Source organism: Calypte anna, chromosome 1 (assembly GCF_003957555.1).
Source record: "Calypte anna isolate BGI_N300 chromosome 1, bCalAnn1_v1.p, whole genome shotgun sequence".
Lineage (NCBI taxonomy): Eukaryota > Metazoa > Chordata > Aves > Apodiformes > Trochilidae > Calypte > Calypte anna.
The window spans coordinates 159,956,098-159,979,539 of record NC_044244.1 but is presented as its reverse complement, the minus strand read 5'-3'; positions in this window follow the sequence as shown (position 1 = coordinate 159,979,539).

Below are 23,442 nucleotides of genomic sequence, written 5' to 3'. Positions count from 1 at the left end.
TTATGCTTTAAATCAGATTTTTACACGTCCTAGTTTCATACTACCTAAAAACAAATGAGAACAACAACAAAAAAACAAAACAACAAAACAATTGAACTATTAAGTGTACTGCAGTTTTTCAGGCAATTTCAACTGGAAAATTAATATGTTGAAAAAAAGTTTATTAACTGTTGCTGGACTCCATCTTACAGCATGTCAGGTGATATTCAATAGAATATGAAGTGGAGTTTCATACCTCATTCCTTGATGTAGAAAAATCATTGCTGAATACAGACACCAAGAACATAAATGTTTGGTATTGAAAATGCCTGTGCATAATTGGTGAACTTCCTCATCTGCAAAAATGTTGAAATATAGTAGCTTGCTTCAGGTAACTTTCAGATGCTATTGTCCTACTCAAAGCCTACCAAATGAACTTTTGTGTTATCATCTGTGATAAGGCAAGTGAAATATAAGTGTGAAATATAAGTCAGAGGAGAGGATAGCCATTTCAAATAAGAACAATTTATGATACTCTGAACAGAAAGAAAAACAACTCACATTTAATAACTCATCACTTACTACAAGGAGAGATAAGTAAATTTACTCTTACAATATTGGGAGAATATACAAGAATATATATTTGCATTTCTGAAGCCCTAAAGTCCAGTCATTATAATCAACATTTTAATGTTTAGGGTGCCTTGACCTGGCATTTGTTTCATCCCAAAGCACTGGTTCTGTTTTCCAGAAGTGGTGCTCAGAGCACTCACAATCAACAGCACAGCTTCAAGCTAGTAAGCCAGTCCCCTTGCACATTGAAAGTTTGAGAACAGGCTGCAATTGTTTTGTGCCCAACACCTCTAATCATTCACTTTGCTGGGTAAAAGTGCCCATTGCTGAGAACCATCTATCCCAAGGGAAACTTTGTAGGTAACCAGCTACTAGGTGGTTCAGTTTGTCTTTCTCCCCTAAACCTGAGTGGTACAACTGATTTACATGCCAGGACTACTAGAGAACCCCACCAATTTTCTCTGGCTTTGCCCTTCCCAGACATAGTTCACCATCTTTAAAGTCCTAGCACCCTAAATATAAACAGATATACTGACAGAATAAGCAGATAAACAGAATACTGACAGTACATGCCCATTTTACATTTTCAGGTTTTTCAACGTAAGACTTCCAATGGGTAGAAGGCAAAGATGAGGTTTATACTTACCAGTCACAACAGAAGTGATGTGCATAGTTCCTCTGTCACAAAAAATTCAAAATAAAAGACAATGTTCACAGTTCACAAACATAGTCTGATTCTGTATAAGGTTTTCTCATTATAAAAAGGAACATTGCATAAGATCAGGTTCACGTCGGAAAAATATAATAGGTAAAGAACTTTAATTTCAGATTTATACTGTTCTAGTATTTATTTATCTACAGAACATAGATATCTATGAAGGAAATTATGTTAAAGTAAAAAATCCTAACTAGATCTGGAAAAGAGCTTGGCTTGAAATAAGAGATAAGAGAGAGTTTAGAATAGGGTAAAAAATTGCTGATTTATGAAGATTAGTAGATAATGCAGTTCCAGAAAGATAAAGGTGATATTTTCATTTATGAAACTTACAGAGAAATAAACTGGCTTTGAAGAAGAAGAATAAGTCTACAGAGCAATAAACAAGAAGTTAAAGAAAAAGACAGATGGAACTTAAGATGTGCCAAACCACAATGTGGTGGGTGATAAGATAGAACTAAAAGAATGAAAAGCAGTATTTTTTTATTATTATTATTTATTAATTCAGAGTTGTATGTCAAGAGCAGAATGCTCATTTTCTGGGTACATGAGTTTACACAATGTATTTCAAAAGTTGCATAAAGGCAAGGAAGTACTTTAATATGGGAAAAATGGATAAATTAATTTTCATAATTTAAAATAATTTTAGTGGCAATAAATTTAAGGAGTCATTAAAATAAAATAGAAAATAGAAAAATGCGCAGAAAAATATGTTTTTCAAGATTATTTTCAATTTAACTACTGTAAAGAGAAAATGATAGCAAGTAAAATGGGAAAACAAAAAACAGTAAAATCGACACAGCAGTGAGTTCTCTTTATAGGCCTTTGATATGAATGTGTTTTGAGGAGAATGCATTTATCAGATACCATAACGAATGTTACTCTGTGGATTGAAGCCTAGGACAACTAGAATGAATTACTTTTGAAATATCTCTATAGTGCAGCATGCTTCAACCTGAGCATCCTGAATAGTCTAGATCAGCCTAGATCCATGATCTAGATAAGTGAAGAAAAAATTGCTGAACTTCTAAGTCCTCTTTTAGCTGCCTTCGATGTGGCCAGGCTTTGAATTCTTGGCTAAGAAAATAGCATCCTGGGGAAATGCAACAAAAACTGAAAGTAAGATGACCATGTGAAGATAACAAGACAAGCAAAGGAAAAAGAGAGGCAGATCTTACCCATGGCACCTTCTAAGTGGCTAAATCTTGTCTGTCACTTCTTTCTGAATGTTTGGACTATGCAGAGGAATGATCCGAAGGCTTGAGCACCTCTACAGTGAAGACAGGCTAAATGAGTTGGAGTTGTTCAGCCTGGAGAAAAGAAGGCTTCAAAGACACCTTCTAACAGCCTCTGACTATCTGAAAGGAGCCTACAGAAAATCTGGGGCGGGAATTTGTACAAGGTGGTGGATGCCTCATCCTTGGAAGTGTTCAAGGCCAGACTGGATGGGGCTTTGAGCAACCTGCTCTAGTGGGAAGATGTCACTGTTCACACAGGGGTATTGGAACTAGATGATCTTTAAGGTGCATCCTACCACAACCATTCTGTGATTTAAGATTAAATTGTATAATAGGCTGGGGGGATGGTGGGGAGGGGGTGCCTGGAGGAGGGGAATTGTGTTGCTTACTGAGAAGTATGACTGGTTCAGAAAGTTCACTGGTTCAATTGCAGTAAAGTACAATGTTGGAAATGAAAATTGTGGGTTGGAAAAACATCTCTGACTGATGGACTCTGGCAGAAATGGGGTGTTCTTTATCTGTGCTGTTTCTAATACTCTTCTCATCCTCTATTTCTATTAACAGAGATCAGATGCCAGCTCAAATTATTTGGGTTTCTACAACCAGTTATATTAAAGTATCAGATTTATGCAAGTTCTTTGTGAGAAAAAGTTCAAAATCTGTTTGTCCATAAAGTAATTTCAGTGTGAAATGTCTAAACTGAATATTGATCAAAGTAATCTTTTCAAATTAATGTATATTCATAACTTATTTATCACTAAAATAACTTCTTTTTTGTGATTGATTGCTCAAGAGACAGGCTTATTTCAAGACGTATTGCAAAAATGTTATTAATTATCCTTAGTGTCACAATACTATGAGATTGAATTCCAAATCGAGAAAAAAATAATTTTGGAAAGAGATGCTGTTGCTAAGGTGCATCAGTTAAGGGTTTAAATAAAATCTTGCTTGATCATGGAGAAAGGACAGAAGAGAACAAAAGGGACAAAGGGAAAATTAAGAATAAAGGAAAAGACAATATCAACTGCAAGAATATTAGACACCTGCATTTCTTTCCTTAGGTGTTTCATAAGCTCACTGAAATATGCTTAGCTAAGTCAGGAAAAAAAATCTGCTGATGTCAACAGCTATGTACATAAGAAAATACTGTAAGGCTTCCTGTGTTTGCAGCCACAATTTGGCATATGCAGTATATGGCTATTTTATAAGCACAGGAACCCTACTGTGTTTCTGTTCCAATAAAATGTTTTGGAGGAACTTTTTGAAACAAAACTGAAAAAAGCCCAACCCAGTCCTTTGAAGCTGATTTTGAACCTTCTCAGCCAGCTGGCATCAATACAAAAATGCTATTGTCCTTTTTTTCTATGAAACAGATGTATATGTGTGACAAAAGGAGAATTAGGTAAATGTACAGGATGGTAAGGAACAGATTTCAAACATGGACCAAATAAAATGACAAGAAGTAACGAAACAATTTGGAAGCATGATAGTGGGAAACGAAAAACTATAGTAGTTTTGAAATATAGTAGGTTTGGGTGGGTTTGTTTTTTCCTATTGATGCAAATAAATTTTACTGCCAGATATATTCTACATCAAATTCTTACTTGCCTGGATATTTTTGAATTATTCATCTTCTACATTCTTCTAAAAAAAACCCAAAATGAAAGTAAAATCCCACTGTTCTCCTTCATTTTAGTCTACACAATTTATGTTAAAGTGTGAAGCCCAGGTGTCAAGGCTGGTTTAACTAATATCTTGACCACAGAGGATTAAGAATATTGTTGCACAGAAACATTCTGTCTCATACAAGAGCTTTTAAATAATTTTTTGGGTAATGAAGTACATAGTATAGTTTGCATATGCCAGAGAGTACAAAAAGGCTTTGGCCTCTGTATTAATATCCTATGTACCTTTCCTGTCTCCTGCACAGGACAGTATACAACACTACTGAGACTCTGGCAATAGTAGTGGTAGTCAAATGGTCAAATGGTAGTCAAATCTATCTCTTTCCAAATTCTTAGAACAAACAAGGTGGGGAGGTTTGTTTGAAAGAATTAATAGTCACACGTTCTGTGTTCAGCTTCGTATTTTCCTGGCATATTAAAGCTTTTCCACACAACATGAGGAGTCCTCTCCCCTCATGCTCTACTTGGAGAAACAGTGTCTTTTGCCACAGAGGTGATTGGACCACCACAGCATGATTCAGTCACTTAAGCTTAGACATCTAGTGAAACTGCAGATGCTATAGGGTATCCTCTAGCTGCCACTTTGGAAGGTCAATTTCCTCCAATCTTCTGTCATCACCTTTAGTCATACCAAAATCTGGGATACTGTAAGATGTCCCAGCTGGCATCAGAGGCTCATGACTGAAAACTAACCTAGATCATTAGTACTCTCTTCTTCTAGTCAACTGTGAGACAATGCAACTTGTACTCAAATGCCTTTTTCTAGCTTTAAAACATCTGCTGCAAATGAGGTAAGATGCTGAGTCCTGCTCTTATCTGTTTACAAAATGACCTGTCTTGAGCAGCTGTATATCACTTTCCTTTTCTCATTTCCCTCACAGTTGCAGTCATTTGCCACCTATAGGCTACAGTCTGTTTTGTCTGCATTTCATTTGTGTTAATTGACTTTTTTTTTCCCCAGATTAATGATTTTTACATTTGTTAACAGCATATAGTGAAGAATATATTCATTATGGTATCTTAGGTGTACTCTGAAGAATTAATGAGTGAAGACCAAATTCATTCTTCCTGCCCAGATGCATGACTAGTTTGCACAGCCAGTGTACATTTTGAAGGAAAATTACCATAATTCCATAAATAGGTGCTTATGGTTAAGACACTTACAGGAAAAAAGACACAGACAGTATTTTTATACTGTAGCCATGCAGTTTGTATGCTTCAATAATGCACTTATGAATGGTCATTAATCAAGTAATTTGACTTCACAAAGTCTATGGTGTTCATACACATTACCATGTAATCCAAGCTACTTGAGTAAACCAATTTATCTGTAATGCAGTGTTTAGGAGGTAGTACCACAACACCTGAACTGAATCATGTCAGTCCACAGCTGGCACGTAAAGGTGGCTTTGTATGTAAGTGGATTCAAGCATCTGTAGCTTTTTCTAGTGCTCCAATGAGATGGAGGATGGAAAAAATTATTCCCCAGGAATTCCCTGTACTGGTTCTGGCTAGGATAGAGTTAATTTTCTTCACAGTATCTCTAGAGTATGGGGCTATGTTTCGAGTTTGTGATGAAAATAGTGTTAATAGCCCAGGCATGTTCCTGTTATTGCTGAGCACTGCTCACTCAAAATCAAGTCTTTTTCTGCTCCTCACACCACCTCACCAGTGCGTAAGCTGCACAAGAATCTGGGAGGGGACACAGCTTGGACAGCTGACACAAAATGTCCTAAAGGAAACTCCATACCATATTTCAACATATGAAGCTGAGAAATGAAGATGGAAGGGAAGATGTTTGTAATTATGTGGGGGGGGGGTTTGCTTTACCTATTAAACTGTCTTTGTTTTAACACACAAGTTTTCTCACTTTAGCCCTTCTGATTCTCTACCCCACCCCACCCAGGAGGAGAAAACGAGTGGCTGTGTTGGGCTGAGCTTCCAGTTGGGTTTAAACACAATGATTGTCCCGTATCTGTGAAAGAGCCCTTGTGTTACCTATTCTATGACCTTTACTGCACTGTCACTCAAGTTACAGAGCTTTATGTGCTTTAGTTGGCTTTAGTATGAAAGGGTTTCAAAAACTTTATATTGTCCTTAATATACCTCTGAATAATTTTCTATTTTCTTTTAACAATGCTAATGCAAATTCAGTACCTTAAAACACAAAAAAAGAATTGTTGTTGAAATGAAAGAAATGACTGCCTCAAGGGTGGTGAAACTAAACTTATAATTACTGACAGAAATGAATATTTTAAATGACCTAGAAATCTGTATAACTAAAGTTCCACACTTCAGGGCAAACTATTACATAAACAGCATTCATAATAAGATGTGTATTGGTATTTGTATGTTTAAGGTCATCGTACTGATTTTAGGTTATTTAATGCAAGAACATAATTAGTCTAATAGTACACCTGAACAGAGTTAGAAAAAATATGCAATATGCTTGTATGAACAGAAAGAAATTACAAGAAAAAGGTAAAGAAAGTACTCATTTTTTTCTAAAAGAGCCTTTTTAATTTTCTGTATGCTACCTTGACAGAAAAATACTTTTTTTGTATTTTTTTTATTTTGACAATGGTTGTTCCTATGATAAACTGCCACTTTTACTTTGTATCCTAACTCAAGGCCCAAGCATTGTTCAGTTAAGTAAATTAAAAGACTGTGATTTCAGCAAGTACTATATGAGGCCATTTAAACATGAAACCCACGTCATTCAAAGGAAAAAAAAAAACAGAAATTCTTCGGTTTTATGCTTTGACCTTTGGTGTCTGATGACCTAAAATATTTACTTTTTAATGAAGAAAATTAGATAAAAGTGAAAGGTTTTTTTCTTAATATTAGACAGCATTTTTTATTAGAAACTTAAAAATTCTTTATGATGGTCTTAAAAAGTGAAATCCACTTCTACATTTTTATTTTATGACATACAATTTATTCATGGCAATGATACACAAAGTTGTTGGATTTTTCTCCGTTTCTTATTGAAGTTAAGGAAAGGGACTTTAAAAGCTAGGAAATCTCTCCCACGTATCATAACCTCCTTATGTCCTGTGGAAACTTCCAAGGCCTCTAAGTTACAGTTTCATGTTGGGACAGCAATTAGAAAACCTTTCAAAAATCTGTGTATCAAGATCATCTGGAGGAATGATCAAGAAGATTGCCAAAAACTAGAATATTTAGTCCTCCTTTGTTCTATAGAATAAACCTCATACTGTGTCTAGGAAAAAAAAAATTGTTTACATTATCAGGCATTTTTCCACGTCAATAAAATTTCTGTTACCATTCATAAAATAGACCTTGCTTCAAGAATAAAATCTGCTTTAATAATGAGGACTAGCAACTTTCTCTAAGGTTTGCAATATTAGCTTAGACATCTTTGTTTTATTCTTATTTAATATACCTTTCTCAGAAATAATAAAAAAAATGTTTTATGCAGTGATAGTCAATGTATGAAGTGTGACCTTTTGAGAATCTTTGCTATCTTGTTATGGATCTCTAAGTGACGATAACAACATCAAAAAAATTATTCTCAAGTGACTTACATTCTTATATTGCCCTTCCATGGGGCACTTGGTAGGATTCCGTAATCAAAACTGCTTAAAGAACACTAATCTAAAAAAGTCTAGATAAAATATTCTGTGATCACCTTTGTAAATATGCTTTCAGACAGCTTTTCCCCCTACTTTCTTATGTATTCAGTCTCAGCTTTTTGATTCTCAATATGGACATGACTGCATGCTATATCAGCTTTTTTTTTTTTTTTTTTTTTTTTTTGGAAAGCAACACAGTTCTGTATCATATCTTATACAGCCTATATTTGCTTTTGAGCTCCAGGTTTCCTACAGCACAATCTACTAGCTGATAAAGTTTCTTCACTGTCATTGCTTCCTTTTTACCATAAAACTGTGATGCATATCTATAATGAGTTGATGTTATATATTAAATATCTTTACCTTCTTCAGTCACATTCATGTGCAATGAAACCAGATCACTCACTATTTCTATAACAAGAAACAATATCTTATAAAATACAATAAGCTCCTTCAGTGAACTTCATACTCATCCACACTTCATGACTAATCAACCAATATACGATGTAATGCTGATACACACATAGCTTTGGTGTACATGCCACTACAAAGAAGGTGCCTCAGGTACATCATATTACAGTAGAATTTTCCAAGTTCAGGTTTTTCTTGCCAGAAGAATGTAAGTCAGATCTTAATGCCACAAAATCAACACCACTTCTGCCCTTATAATACTATAATACTTCCCTTAGAAACTCCTGATTGAAGCTTAATACTCTGTCATTGTATTAGCAGCAACATCTCTGGGCTGCACTATTCTAATAATTATTAATGTTCAGAATTTTAAACAGATATCTTTTTTATTAGCCCTGCTGTTAATCACTGAAACTGAGAAAAGTGATGTAGACATCTGCTTTCTGTTCTATTGACTATCCCTGTCCTGGATTTTTTCAATAACACTTACCACTGTTTAAAGACTCTGACTCTTGATAACTATGTCCCATGCTAAAATAAATACATAAATAAAGAATAAAATAAAATACAATAAAATAAAAAATAAAAGTAAAATACTTGTTCTTGGGAAACCAGGTCAGGAGATGGTACTGAAAACTTGCTATATGATTTCCAAAACTACTGCTTTCATCAAAGGCAATTCAAAAGTGGTTGCCACTCAGCTATACTTTACTTAGAAACATATGGGTACAGTTTATGCAATCAGTTTCAGCCTGGCTTTCATCCAGCTAACAACACTGAAACATCTTTTCTACTTGTTTCCAATGACTTAATGACATCTTCTGCAAGAAGTGACTGTGCAATTTTCTCCTGATGGACTTGATGGTTCTTTCTGTGGCACTTAATGCTGTAAGGGACCACAACAAGGAACCACTGTAATCGCTCCATCAGACCCTCTTAGCACTCCTATAGAACTGGTCCCAGGGATTGGGTGCCAAGCCACCTTTGCAACCCCCCAAGCAAATCCTCATTAGTATTTCAGAAGAGATTGCTGGAGAGGAAGGAGGCAGTGAAAAGTGTTTGCATATGGCCTAGAGATAAGGATTGGGGAGGGAAGTGGGTGGAGGTCTGCTCTTGTTGTTCAATCTGATATGTCTCAACCACGATTACTTCGCAAAACAGGACTATAAAGTGAGGGGTTGCATTGGTGGGCTTTGGGAGTTCCATTGACATCAACCCTCCCCCATTTTATCGCCCAACACTGAATTCAAGACCAGTGATTTTCTGTTACCTATCTCAACTTTTCTTCTCCTACTTTCTTGCATTATATTTCTCTTTCTCTTTCCTAAAATCATTAAGTAACCACAATTTTGTCCCAGGTCATGCAGCTTTAACGTCCTTGTATTGTGACTTTTGTGATCTAAATAATCCTTTGTGACTGCACAGACTGAACATATATAATAACTGGAGTATCAGCTTTTGTGGATTTATGCCTTGTATTAAAGGCATAAATTTTTTTTGGTTCAAAAAAAAATTTTTGGTCAAAATTTTGAAGGTTCTTATTAAATCTTGTGTTTGGGTGCAGACCTTGAGTGTAGTTTCACCTTAATCTGATCAAGGGGTATTGGGATGGTCTGAGGGGCCATCATCATTTAATTACTCTCATAAGGTAACCTTTCCCTCAAAGGGAAACCCAACCTGGGAGGTGGAGTCTCCTTTGGCTGTCATCTGGGTCAGGTAACAGGAAGTGACAAGGATGAATTCCCATTTCTTTGTGTATGTCACCAGAATAGTTTACCATTCACTGTCTTAGATTATTTTGAGATTTACCTCTATAGCTATATTCATTCAAATACAGCTCTTGGTTATTACCTGTTTTTTCAGTTTCTGCTCACATGCTTACACTGGTGTTCCTAAATTATCTGGAGGTAGACTATCAATAATTTGAGTGGCACTTCTGAAGAATTATATTTACTCATCATGACTCGGCAACACAAATAAAATTATGATCTGGATTTCATAAACATCCACTGCATAAAATTTGCAATTTCTATTTTATCAGCATATGCAGAAGGAAGAGTTATATTTTCAAATTCCATAGCATTGTAAAAAATAATTTAACACTCTATCCTGCTTAGGTACACAGTATCTAAATACAGACATTCAACATTTCCCACTGGTGTTACAAAAACGGGAAGATCATCAGCTCTGGTAGTCAGTCTGCATATCTATGAAATATTTTCAACTCATTCCAACTTTAGTAAGTAGTTAATTATACTACAAAGCATGATTGACTATATTTCTATATTGAGAGAGGTCCATTAACTTTCAGCAAGACAGATGATCAATATTAAAAGCCTGCTGCTTACACACAAAGTCCTTCCTGCTGTGCCCCAATTTATTTGCAGGACATTTTTGTAACTGTACTCACCAGGATGTGTTTTATGGCCTCATTCCTCTTTTTTTTTTGGTATATAATCAATGTTAATATAGAGGTAAACATGCAATCCATATGAGTATGTCCGTATGGGATACTCTCATACATTTTAATAAAATAACTTTTTTTTTCTTGTACAGAATTTCAATGTGATGACCTTGGCACAAATCTTTATCAGTATCAGAAATTGGCTGAGATTATTTACAACTGTATCAGTGAATGTCTCTCTAGTTGGCAGTACGTATATTTTATTATAAAAGTGAAGTTAGGTGTCTCAGATCAGTAAATGGTTCTTTAACACCAGGCTTAAGTATCTTTGGAGATTTGAAAGTGTGTTTCTGAATTTCTTAAATTGTGGTTGAAAGTTGGAAAAACTGTTCAAGTTTCCATTAATTATTTGACTGTGTAAGAAAAACCCTAATACAAAAACCAGATGATAAGTGTGACAAGTTTTACTGTCTGTAGAGACCAGTCAGCTCCTGAAAAATCAAAGATTGCATATAAATTTGAAAACATGAGTACTTCTTAGGTGCCATTTACATGACAATTGTTATTTCCTTTTTCACATGTCAAGGGGAAACTTAGTTGTCTTCTACCCATCCTTGCTTTCGTACTCTGCTAGGAAGGAAACTGAAGTGCAGAAGTAAAAGGGTAAGGAAAATTCAACCAGCTATCATGGTTTACATGATCATGACAACAGAACTGGGGACAATACCAGTCAAATATCCTTACCTTGCAATTAGGAGTAACTCAAGTCTTTGTATTCCAAACATTCAAAATTTGGTTTTAGGCTTTGCCTGAATACTTTTTATTGATGGCGTGATGCATTTTGCTTAGAAGAAAGAAGTAGCAATATGTTTGTTTATATAAAGCAGCAGCTTTACAAAGTTTAATAGAAATAAGAGACCTGGTTGGTAAATAGGAGACCTAGTCACATGGGATATGAAGAAGGCTGAGTTTCTTGAAAACTTTTTTAATCAAGGGCTCTGGCCACACCACCTACCTTCTTGTCACAGAAGGAAAATTCAGGGACTGCAAGAAGAACCATGCATAGCAGTAGAGGGATAAGGATGTATCTAGTTTGACACCATCTGAGGAACCTGAAGCTGCACAAGTTCATGTGTATCTCTCATGATGAAGTACATCCATTGGTCCTGATAGAACTTGTAGATTAATTTTCTAAGCCCCTTTCCATCATGTCTGAGAAGACATGGCAGTCTGGGGAAGTTCCCACTGACTGAAAAAAAAGGGGAAACATTTTTAAAAAGGGAAAAAAATGTGCAACGTTTGATACTGTCCTTCATAAAATCCTGGTCTCTAAATCAGAAAGATATGGATTTAGTTGGTAGACCAAGCAGTGGATAAGGAATTGGTCACACTCAGATACTAGTGGCCAGTGGCTCAGTGTCCAAACAGAGAACATTGCTAAATTTCTTTCCTCAAGGATCAGTATTGGGACTGGTGCTGTTTAACATCTTTGTCAGTGATATGGACAGTGGAATTGAGTGCAACCTCAGGAAGTTTGCTGATGACACCATCTTGTGTGGTGTGGTTGACAGGCTGGAAGGAAGGGATGATATACAGAGAGATGCAGTGAAAGGCTTGAGAGGTGGGCCCATGCCAACTTCATGAATTTCCACAAGACTGAGTTCAAGTTTCTGTACGTGTCTCAGAAATCCCAAATACAGTTTGGGTAAAGAATGGGTTGAGAACAGCCCTGAGGAAGAGGACTTGAGATATACTGGTCTATGAGAAACTCAACATGAGCTGAAAATATGTACTTTTAGCCCAGAAAACCAATTGTATCCTAGGCTGCACCAAAAGAAGCATGGCCAGCAGGCCAAGGGAGGTGATTCTTCTCCTCTACTCCATTCTTGGGAGATCCCATCTGTAGTACTGTGTCATGGAGACACGGAGATGTTAGAGTGAGTACAGAGGAGGGACACAAACATGATCCAAGGGCTGGAGCACCTCTGCTATGAAGGCAGGCTGAGATAGTTGGGATTGTTCATCCTGGTGACGAGAAGGGGCCAGGGGAACCTTCTAGTGGCTTTCCAGTACCCGAAGGTGGCCTCCTGGAAAGCTTGGGAGAGACTTTATACAAGGTCATGTAGTAATGTGATAGTAATGGTAATGGGGAATGACCTTAAACTGCAAGAGGGTAGATTTAGGTTAATTTGGAAGAAATTCTTGAGTGTAAGGGTGGTGAGACACTGATACAGGTTGCTAAGGGAAGTCATGGATGCCCCCTTCCTGGACGTGTTCAAGGCCAGGCTGGCTGGGGCTTCGCGCAACCTGGTGTGGAGTATCTTTAGGGTCTCTTCCAAACCATTCTGTGATTCTATAGTTCTGTGAAGTCTGACAGTGTTTTAGCAAGATTTTATATCTAGATTCACTTATTACTTAACCGCACAGGTGACAGAGTCAGACAAATCTGTCAAGGAGTTCCTCCCATTTACTTCAGAAAAGAACCCTCTAAACTCCTCGAAGAGGAGTCCAGGTGCAGCTGGATCACCTCCTACGCCTTGACTTGCTCAACAGTTTATGCCTAACAGGATTATATATGCATAATCAATCTTTTGTATCACTTCACTCAGATTTCAAATTTTAGCATGCTACTAAACACAAGAAACTGCTGCAGCAAAGAATCTCTCAAACTTGATGAAAGGCAACTCTACTCAAGGGGAGATCCTGGTGTGCAGCACTTTGCCATGAATGGGAGCTCAAAGGGCTCTTGGGGTCCTCCGTATTTATGGGGGTAAGATGATTGATCCTTAAGCAAAACTTAGGAGAAAATATCATCTGTGGTCAGTATGCAAATATGACTAAGTCAAACATTGATCAGCACTATGGACAGGTGGATGCATTGTTCAAATTAGCCCTTGGCTATTATGTTGTTATCTGTCTCCTCAGAGTTCACACTGAGCAAGAAACAACCAACATGACCAGAGACCACTAGTGGTTATTACTTGAGCAGGGTTATGGGAGATAGAGGTCAGACTAAGGGGGGAAACACAATCACAATACTGTCTTGTCCTTTAGAACTTTCATTGTTTGCTCTAAGTATTTAGGGAATAATTTTCTATGCCATCTTTCCCCATTCTTTTTGTAAGGAAGCTGTATTTGTTCCTTACTTTCTGCATCTGATTAGAGACATAAACAGCACACAAGTTGGAGTAACTCCATTAAAGTTTCTCTTCTGCAATCACACTTTACCATGATGCATAAATAATTGTGCCCACAAAACCTTTACTGTTTTAATTTTTTGTAACATATTTTAAGTGCTCTGGAATAGCTGCTCATATTTTTATTTCAATATATTCTTCATAACCCACAATTTTTCCCATTTTCGTTGTTAGCATAGTTTGTGAGTCAAGACTGTTAATCAGGTTTTCAACTGGTAGCAATTTAATTGCTAAGTGCAATATCCTGTAATTCAGCAGAACTTGTATATAGTACTAAATATTTGAATTGAGTTCTGAATTGGGCTCTTCATTTACCTATTTTGGTACTTGCTATTATACCGTGTAGATTATGGATAGCTGGGACTTGAAGCAATGCTTTTAAAATCACAGCACTCTGCAAAAAAATAATTCTGAATTGGGGATGGCATTCATGTGAGATCCTAAAATGGCATTCTGTGCCATCTGTCTCAAAGTGCATGTTTCCATTTACTAGAAAAATATCCTAGACAGCCAGTACAGACTAGACAATCAATACTTAGACACTTATGATAGGTCTGCTGAGGTGAATTGGGCCATGCATTCCACAAGCCCTCCAAAATTGTCAGTTTGAATCAAGAGTTTTATTTGTTTGAATGCTTCAGTAATTTTCCCCTTTATTTTTAAAAATGTGTATATGAAATTGATTCACTTCTTCAAGACCAACGCTTTTAATTTTTCTTCAATACAATCTGATAGCTATCCACTGTTTATATATTGATGTATGTGTCTATTTATACATATACATACATATTAATGTATATAAATCTAGAAACATCTATCTTTCAGTCCACTTTACACTCAGCAATTTTAGTTGCCTTTGCAAAAAGAAATTATTTTCTTAAATCTTTTGCCAGTAGCTTTTTCATTTCTAGAGAGCTACAGTTACAGTGACCATTTTGGCAGCAGAATCCTTTCCAGCTTTTTTTTTTTTTTTTTTTTCTCTTCCTCTGCTCGTTAATGAGTTTCCTGTTTCATTTCCCCTTCACAGGCAACAATTTCTGAGGCATCTGAGTCAGAACTTGGTTTTATGATGGATTTTCAGTATAGCAGCAAGGAGTTAAAACATTAAGAGGAATTAAATAGAAGAGCTTGGCAAGAAGCAAGCCAGGATCTAGGGGATCATGTTAATTTAGCTTGACTCTTCTGCATGCATATAGCAAGAAAGCAGCAGCTGCAAAAGGCATTTCAGGATATGAGACTCATTAGCCTCTGAACTACTCCCTGGGGGGATAGATATCTCTCTCTTTTTTGGTGACTAAATGGGAATCCTAGGGAGATCAGCAAGTATATAGGTGTCTATAGATAGTTTGGTACTGTGAATAGCTTCATATGTTTTCACTGCAATAATCAAAGGGCTGGAGATCCTGTACTATGGGGAAAAACTCAGTGGGGTAGGTCTTTTCTCTCTGGAGAAGAGAAAGCTTAAAGGGGACCTCATCACAGTATTCCAGTGCTTAAAAGGTGGCTACGAAGAGAACACAAGCTCTCTCTTCACAAGATGTCATGGAGAATACAAAGAGTGATGCATACAAGTTGCACCAGGAGAGGTTTTGTTATAGAATCATAGAATATTTTGGGTTGGGATGGACCTTAAAGGTCATCTTTAAAGAAGAAGGATTTTTTTTTTTTTTTTAATACAATGGGAACAATCATTCACTGAAACAAGCTCCCTGGGGACTTTGGCAAAATTCCTGTCACGGTAGGTTTTCAAGATGCAATTGGACAAAGTGATAGATAATCTCAGCTAAGCTCCCTTTTCCATGAAAGGTTGGACTACATGGTCTTTTAGAGTACTTTTCAACCTGGCTGTTCTGTGCTTCTTGGAATCTGTGTTTAGCTTACATTTTAGAGTGAACAAGCAAATTCAGCTCATGTTCCAAGAAGTATTCTGGACTGTCAAATCACTTGAAGGTTCAGCTACCGATACAAAAATGCAGGCGTCTTTGAACTTAGCAGTTTTTAAGGAATGCTTAGATTTTTTTCTGTACACCAATTTATGTCTGTTAACAGGATCAGACAAGATCCATTGTACACTCCCTTGTCTCCTGGATTTGGTCAAAAAAGTATTAAAAATAGGGCTCAGAATGACCATGAACACCTCATATCTGGATTTGAAAGAAATCCAGGTCCATAATTGCATGTTGTAACTACATGGATTTTTTTTGAGGCTTTCAGCTTCAAAAAAAATAGCAGGAAAATGGATGATAAAATTCACAAATATTCCTGTGGCTATGAAAGATAAAGAGCTCAAAATAATGTGAAAACAGTCATACCCACATTTATTCAAGTAGTTTATTAACATTTCATGTTTATTAACATATTTCATACTTTCATTCAGCTTTCAGTTGAATCACATGATAGTGCACCTCATATAAGCAGCATTTTACCTCAATGTTAATTCTTTCATCCAAAACATGGATATTACCTCATATTACCTGCTAGGAAGCAAATTAACTGTATCTCAGCCAAAACCAGCACAGCAGGGTTGAGAAAATGGGGGGGGAAATAGAGAGGAGAAGGAACAGAGAATGAAAGTACTGAAAGATGTCATCATGGATTAGTAAATGTTTACTAAGTAAATACTTAGTAAATTTACTTGAAGTAAATATCATTCTATCAAAAAGAAAAAAAAAAACAACCCCTTACAAGAAACCGCTTAAAAGCACAAAATAAGAGCTGTTAACTCACTGACCAGGGACCACACAGAGTTTTGTCTTCAGGAGTTACTGAGCAGTGATGCACTTTGTCTTCTATCTGGTTATGGAATAGCCACAGACTCTTAGTTGCTTTTGCACTTCCTCTAACTTCCTCAACAACATCAGTAAATTTCAACTAAATATTCAACATATATTCAACGTATTCTCTTAATTCCATAATAGTTTACATATTTTTTTTCCTTGGTGTAGAGCATACTTTGCTGGTTTTTCTTTTCTTCTAAACCCGTTATTAAAGGTGCTGAGTGCTTGATTACTAAGCATTGTCCCTGGATTCAATCTTATTTTACATGCAGAAGCTTTAAACACTGTATTCAATGTTATTATTTTATTAGGTGCTCTTAGTGACAGCTAGTGACAGCTAAATGAGATTTCTAACGAGTAACTACTTACTTCTGGCCTTAAAGGAGTAATTTACAAATGCATCATGAAACGAGGTGTTGGTAGCCTTTTGTTACATTCTTCAAGAAAATTCAGATGCCTTAAAAAGGCATAAAATCTTGAGCTAATTGGATTGAGCTATGCATTTAACTGTTTTTAGCTTTCTCTATACTTTGGTCAATTAACAGTTCTCTGTGTCTTGCCACAGTATGGGGCTCATACAGCATGAACACTTTATGCTTTACTTCTTCTGAAATACCTCCCAGGAAGAAAAATGCTGGTTTCTTTACTTGTCCTTCCTCCCCCCACTATAAGCAGCACAAGTATACACACCTTAAAGCATGTCTAATAATTGGACTACCTGTCCTCAACAATTTCTTATTTTATTTCTAATTTCATGTAATTTGTTACTTAAGTTTTCGAGAAACTTGCAACTGTGTGTGATTTAATTTTAGAGTAAATTTGACTACCCATGAGCCACTATACTTATAGACTTCAAAATAATGTCCAAGTGTTTATGACACCTACTGAAAGAGACTTTATTGCAGATTGAGCCTGCAGGTAGAAAGGATCTTTCCAAAACCAACTAAGATCATAGTTGTACTTACATGTGCTTTCTAGTCCAAAAATTGGACTGTCAATTTCTCTGTCAATTAATTATTTCATTGGAAAAACCTAAGTATTATTACAGTTGTCAAAATATCTGGATTTTGATGTGATCTTTTTTTGGAACAAATGAAATGAAAACCCAAAACAGGCCCCCTAAACCCTTTAGATTTGCCTTGGCCAAACAGAAGCGATATGCAAGATGTTTCAGAAGTACTGACGAATCAAAGTGGATTTTGGCTTTAGGATGTAAGAAGTGATGGCAAGATGAAAACACCCAAGCTGGCAATTCTGTTGTTACAAAGAGCAAAAGGTAAAATACCTTCTATGTTGTCTTCAAGTTAGGAGTCCATTGGGTTCCATTGAAAGCAGCAGACTGTCTCTCTGCTGCCCAAGTTAAGATTATGAAACATGTTTACCCCATAAAATCTTCATACCAGAGGTCCAAAATAAAGTATGCCCTTATTTTGTTGAGTGTTTTTTGCACTTTCTATCCACTAGTCTTTGGTGACTTTATAGGAATAGGAAAGAGATGCTAATGCTTCAGTACTTAAAGTAACAATTTAAATATAAGCACTTTGCTAAGCTCTAGAGTTGCCAGAGTTTTGTCAGATCTGCTTGTCATTCCTTTCTTTCTTTTTTTCAAAGACAGAAGACAAACATCCCCCCATTTTTAAAAAAATTTATTATTATTTTAGGAAGAATTTTATAGCTATTGACCAAAATGCAATACAAAAGAGAAACATTTATAACTGAGATCAATGGTGGGTGTACACTATTATTCAGGATCACACATTAATGGCTTGTCTACAGCTAGGTAGAAAAGAATCAACCTTAGTTGAACCTAAGTTCATTCAGTGGGTTAAATAAACTTTAAACTAAAATAATATTTTCCATAACTTTCTACTATGCTATAGATTTTCAATAGCATATTTAGATAAGAAGGGGGGAAATTGTGTTATTAAATGAATTTTTAATATAAGAAGATTTTCTTATAATGAGTGTCCTTTTAACCAGAATTACTAGCAAAAATCCACTCTATAAACAAACAAAAAAACCCTTGCATGGAAAAACAATCAAAAGAGATTTGGGTCTCATCATATTGGTGTACAAACTATCACAAAGAAAAAAAAACACTTATATGATTGTGAAAATACTTGATCCTGATTTACATTGTGAAAACTGTTAAAAAATATTGCAGTCTTCAGTGAAGGAAAAAACAAAGCTAAACACAAACCATTTAAAGTCTTTTTTAAAAGCTTTTGATGTGTTTTTTTAAGCTTTAGAAAGATAAAGCCATGCTTGTATTCAGAAGAATATTTAATATCTTGGATTTTATCTCAAATGGATATCCTGTATCTTTCTGAACTGTAACATTAAACAACTGAAACAATGTTATAGTTGGGGTGAAAAGCCCAGTCAATAAATACATTAATAGAAAAGGTAAGAGATTGATGTTCCTTTTTCAGAGAGGGTGAGAAAGAGAAAACACAGTGATAAAAGGAAATAAGAGAACATAAAAATTTAGAACAGCAGTCCTCAGAGGACAAATTCAAAGGCCAGAAAGTGTAAATAACACATAAAATCTTTCTGCTTAATATGTCTTATGTGTAAATGCCTTTTAGTGTCTCCATGTAAAATGCTGGTTAGACGCCAATGCTGGATTTCTGAAAACAGTTTAGGAAAGTTTACACTTTAGTGCCAGTAGAAATATTCCTAAAAGAATGAAAGGAGAATGAAAGGAATTATGCATAAACCTTATTATTTGGGGTGGGACCTTATTGTCAATAATATCCGTGCTTTCTTAGATTTATTTGTGTGCATTTCTGTTGGTGATTTTCTGTACCATACCATGTTCTTTTTTGCGTAATTGTGAATAGCCTTCAGCAAAACATAATTTTAGATTTCAGAAATGTTCCTATCTTAAAGAAATTTGCTGGCCTGCTGATTTTCAAATACCTTGCCTAAAGTTAAAATAAGCAAACAAACAAACAAATAATTTAAATCAATTTATAATATATCTAGTAAAAATAAACCCAAGTTCAAACAATACAGCCTTTTAAAGCAGACATCAGCATTTAGTGATGCTACAAGTTCCCTTAAAGACTGCATGGAATAACAGACCTTTTGCAGTAGATTTTGCCACAAACCATCCCCACATTTTCCATAATTTAATTTTGCAGGCAAAGAAGTGAGTAGTTCTCTGAATCTTATTTTCTTCCCTTTTTGAAACTCAGGACTTTTTTCCTGTTTTCCAGTCAGTGGAAACTCGACCAGACTGCCTTAACTTCTCAAATACGATGGAAAGCAGCTTTGCAATTTAATTTTCCAGTTCCCTTAGGAGCCACAGGGGGACCTTGTCAGGTGCCACAGACCTGTGCAGTTTTCAGTTCTTTAAGTGGTCTTGAACCTGTTCTTCTCCAACAGTGTGGGCAGATCTTCTTTTTCCCAGTCTCTGCCTTTTCCTTCTTTGACTTGCACAATGTGGCCAGAACCCTTGCCAGTGAAGATGGAGACGAAAAAGTTCTTGAGGACTTTACCTATCTCCACAACCTGCTTGATGAGGTCTCCTACTCCCATCTAGAAAGGGCCCACGTCTTCTCTGTTCTGCCTCACATCAGTGATAAGAGAAAAGGGCAAATATGGCCCTCTCCAAAAGGAAACAGGAGATCCCCATCATGCTTATATGCATATGCATCTATGTTTATGGATACATATGTATATATGCATGAATACATATCTTATATACATACATATTTATGTATATGTATGGATAGATGTAGATCTAGACATAGATATATCAGATTTTGGTGGCAAAACAGCAAGTAACCAAATATATGACGGAATTTTCTGCTGCAATACAATGGTCAGCATGACTCATTGCTTACTGCAATTGCTATTAAGGATCAATGCATATAGTGAATCTTACTGCTGGAATTTCTGTTGCTGCCAGCTCTCTTTGGCATGACTTTGGAATAGGATGAGAGTTGGAAATAGTACTGTGATACCACATCTCACTGTATATTAAAAAAAAAGTGTTATGACATATCCTTTCCAGATGTTGTCAATCACTTGTAGAAGCTTAAAACTTGAACACTATCGGTCTGCTTTTAGATAAAATCCATATGTATATAAAATCTGTAATGTATATAACAGCAAGAACTGATAGAAATTATTATAGAAGCTAACCAACAGTGGAAGAAAATCTCCTGATTGAGGCAATAAAGTTATTGTGACAGAAGTACATAAGCTTTTCTGTATCTTTCCACCTAAGAATCCATAACCACAAAGTGGCAATGAATTCTGACCACACAAATACAGGCACTTGTTAATAATATAAATTGCATCTTGTTATTGTACATATGATAATGAGAGAAAAATAGCTTTTTATGGTAGCCGCAAATCTATAATCTATAAGTGAAATAAATACTTTGAAGTTCATGTCTTCGTTAAGGCTATTGTGCTATGCCTAGTGTGGTATTTAATTTATGCTTTTGTGGGTGTTTGGGGCAGTGATCAGGGGTTTTTAAATCTTTATCTGACATTTACAAGGGAAAATGTCTTTCTCATACCCAAATTAGCATTGTCCACTTTTTTTTTGTTTACTTGTTTGGTTTTTTGTCTTTTTGTAGAACAGAGAACCTTTGGTAAGAAACTTCTAACTCTGCTTTACTTTCTTTGTTTCATGGAAGTATCTATTTCAGTTTATTAAGAAAATCAGCCTGCAGCAAAAAAACCTTTTTTTCTTGCAGTTATTTTCATGTTCTAGAAAGGCCAGAAGTTCTAATGTTGTCACAACTCAAGCATTCTGGCCTTATGTGGATATTTTCTTGCCTTACTTAAATAATTTCTATAGGGACTATTTTTTGTTTGCAGCTATTTTAGTCTGACTGTCCCTCAAGTAGGAAAAAGACATTTTAATTCAGGTATACCAGCATGCTAAAAAGACCTACACAGCAAAACAAAGTAGTTTTTCAACCTAACAGCCTGTATAGTGACTTAAACAGAAGTAGTAAGACTACTTGAATGACTCACCTCAGAGAATCCTGACCGCTAATATTGCCTAAAAATTTTTTTAAACTGAATTCTGCACTGTACCTTGGAAATTCAGCTGCTATAAAATGGGGCTAAGTAATTCTAAAATGTATTTTAAATATTATTTTTCAGTTGAAAGCTGATAAAAAGAAAAAGATGTAATAATTTCTCACAGATTATAAACTGTATATTGTAAAGGATACTTTACAGACATCACCACTGAAAGAAATAGTATTAGAAGTAAAATCTGCCCTTGAGTACAAGTTCATCAAATATAAATATGTTATTTTCAGTATAGTAGAAACACATTACTTGCTGAGGTAGGACTATGTAATACTCAAGTAAAAGACATTTATTATCAAATGTAAAAACTGCTAGTACCACCTACTGGCAGGAAAAAAAAAAAAAAAAGGAGTTTAATTAAGATATATAGTGGTATAATTTAGAAAATAGTACTGAAACTAACCTCACAGTTCTAATTATATGGTCTTGCTTTCTTGCCTGAAAAAAAAAAAAAAAAAAAGCATCTCTTGATGTTTTTCTTTCAACACCCAGTAACATTTAAGTCAGTTTATCCTTTGACAATCTGAGGTCCTTCCTTCCTTCCTTCCTTCCTTCCTTCCTTCCTTCCTTCCTTCCTTCCTTCCTTCCTTCCTTCCTTCCTTCCTTCCTTCCTTCCTTCCTTCCTTCCTTCCTTCCTTCCTTCCTTCCTTCCTTCCTTCCTTCCTTCCTTCCTTCCTTCCTTCCTTCCTTCCTTCCTTCCTTCCTTCCTTCCTTCCTTCCTTCCTTCCTTCCTTCCTTCCTTCCTTCCTTCCTTCCTTCCTTCCTTCCTTCCTTCCTTCCTTCTTCCTTCCTTCCTTCCTTCCTTCCTTCCTTCCTTCCTTCCTTCCTTCCTTCCTTCCTTCCTTCCTTCCTTCCTTCCTTCCTTCCTTCCTTCCTCTTCCTTCCTTCCTTCCTTCCTTCCTTCCTTCCTTCCTTCCTTCCTTCCTTCCTTCCTTCCTTCCTTCCTTCCTTCCTTCCTTCCTTCCTTCCTTCCTTCCTTCCTTCCTTCCTTCCTTCCTTCCTTCCTTCCTTCCTTCCTTCCTTCCTTCCTTCCTTCCTTCCTTCCTTCCTTCCTTCCTTCCTTCCTTCCTTCCTTCCTTCCTTCCTTCCTTCCTTCCTTCCTTCCTTCCTTCCTTCCTTCCTTCCTTCCTTCCTTCCTCCTTCCTTCCTTCCTTCCTTCCTTCCTTCCTTCCTTCCTTCCTTCCTTCCTTCCTTCCTTCCTTCTTCCTTCCTTCCTTCCTTCCTTCCTTCCTTCCTTCCTTCCTTCCTTCCTTCCTTCCTTCCTTCCTTCCTTCCTTCCTTCCTTCCATTCCTTCCCTTCCTTCCCTCCTTCCTTCCTCCCTCCCTCCCTCCCTCCCTCCTCCAATTTTCAGGTAAAAATTTGTTGCTAGCAGTTGTACTTTACTCAAGTTTAAATATTTATACAAAACAAAAATCAACTTTTCCATTGCTAAGTGTATTATAGTTGCCTGGCTAGAAGCAGCCTAAATTTAATTGTTTGAAATAATTAAATCCTTTCTAAACCTGGTTTAACTGTCTCTTACTTTTCCTTATGTATTTCTTCAGTGTCCGGTCAAAGCAGCCCCTGTGTACTTTGATTTTTTTCCCAACTGCACCATCTAACACACCAACAGAAATTATTTACAGAAATACTGTAAAATGACCTATTGGGCTGCCTCAATGTAAGCTACTTCCAAATTGAAAAACAGTTGGCATTAGCTAAAACATCTACATTTCCATTTTACTTCCCATTTTTTTAACTCTCTTGCTTTAGTCCTTAATCTCTGATGAAGAACATTTTCGTTTGAAAAATATAAATGTACTACT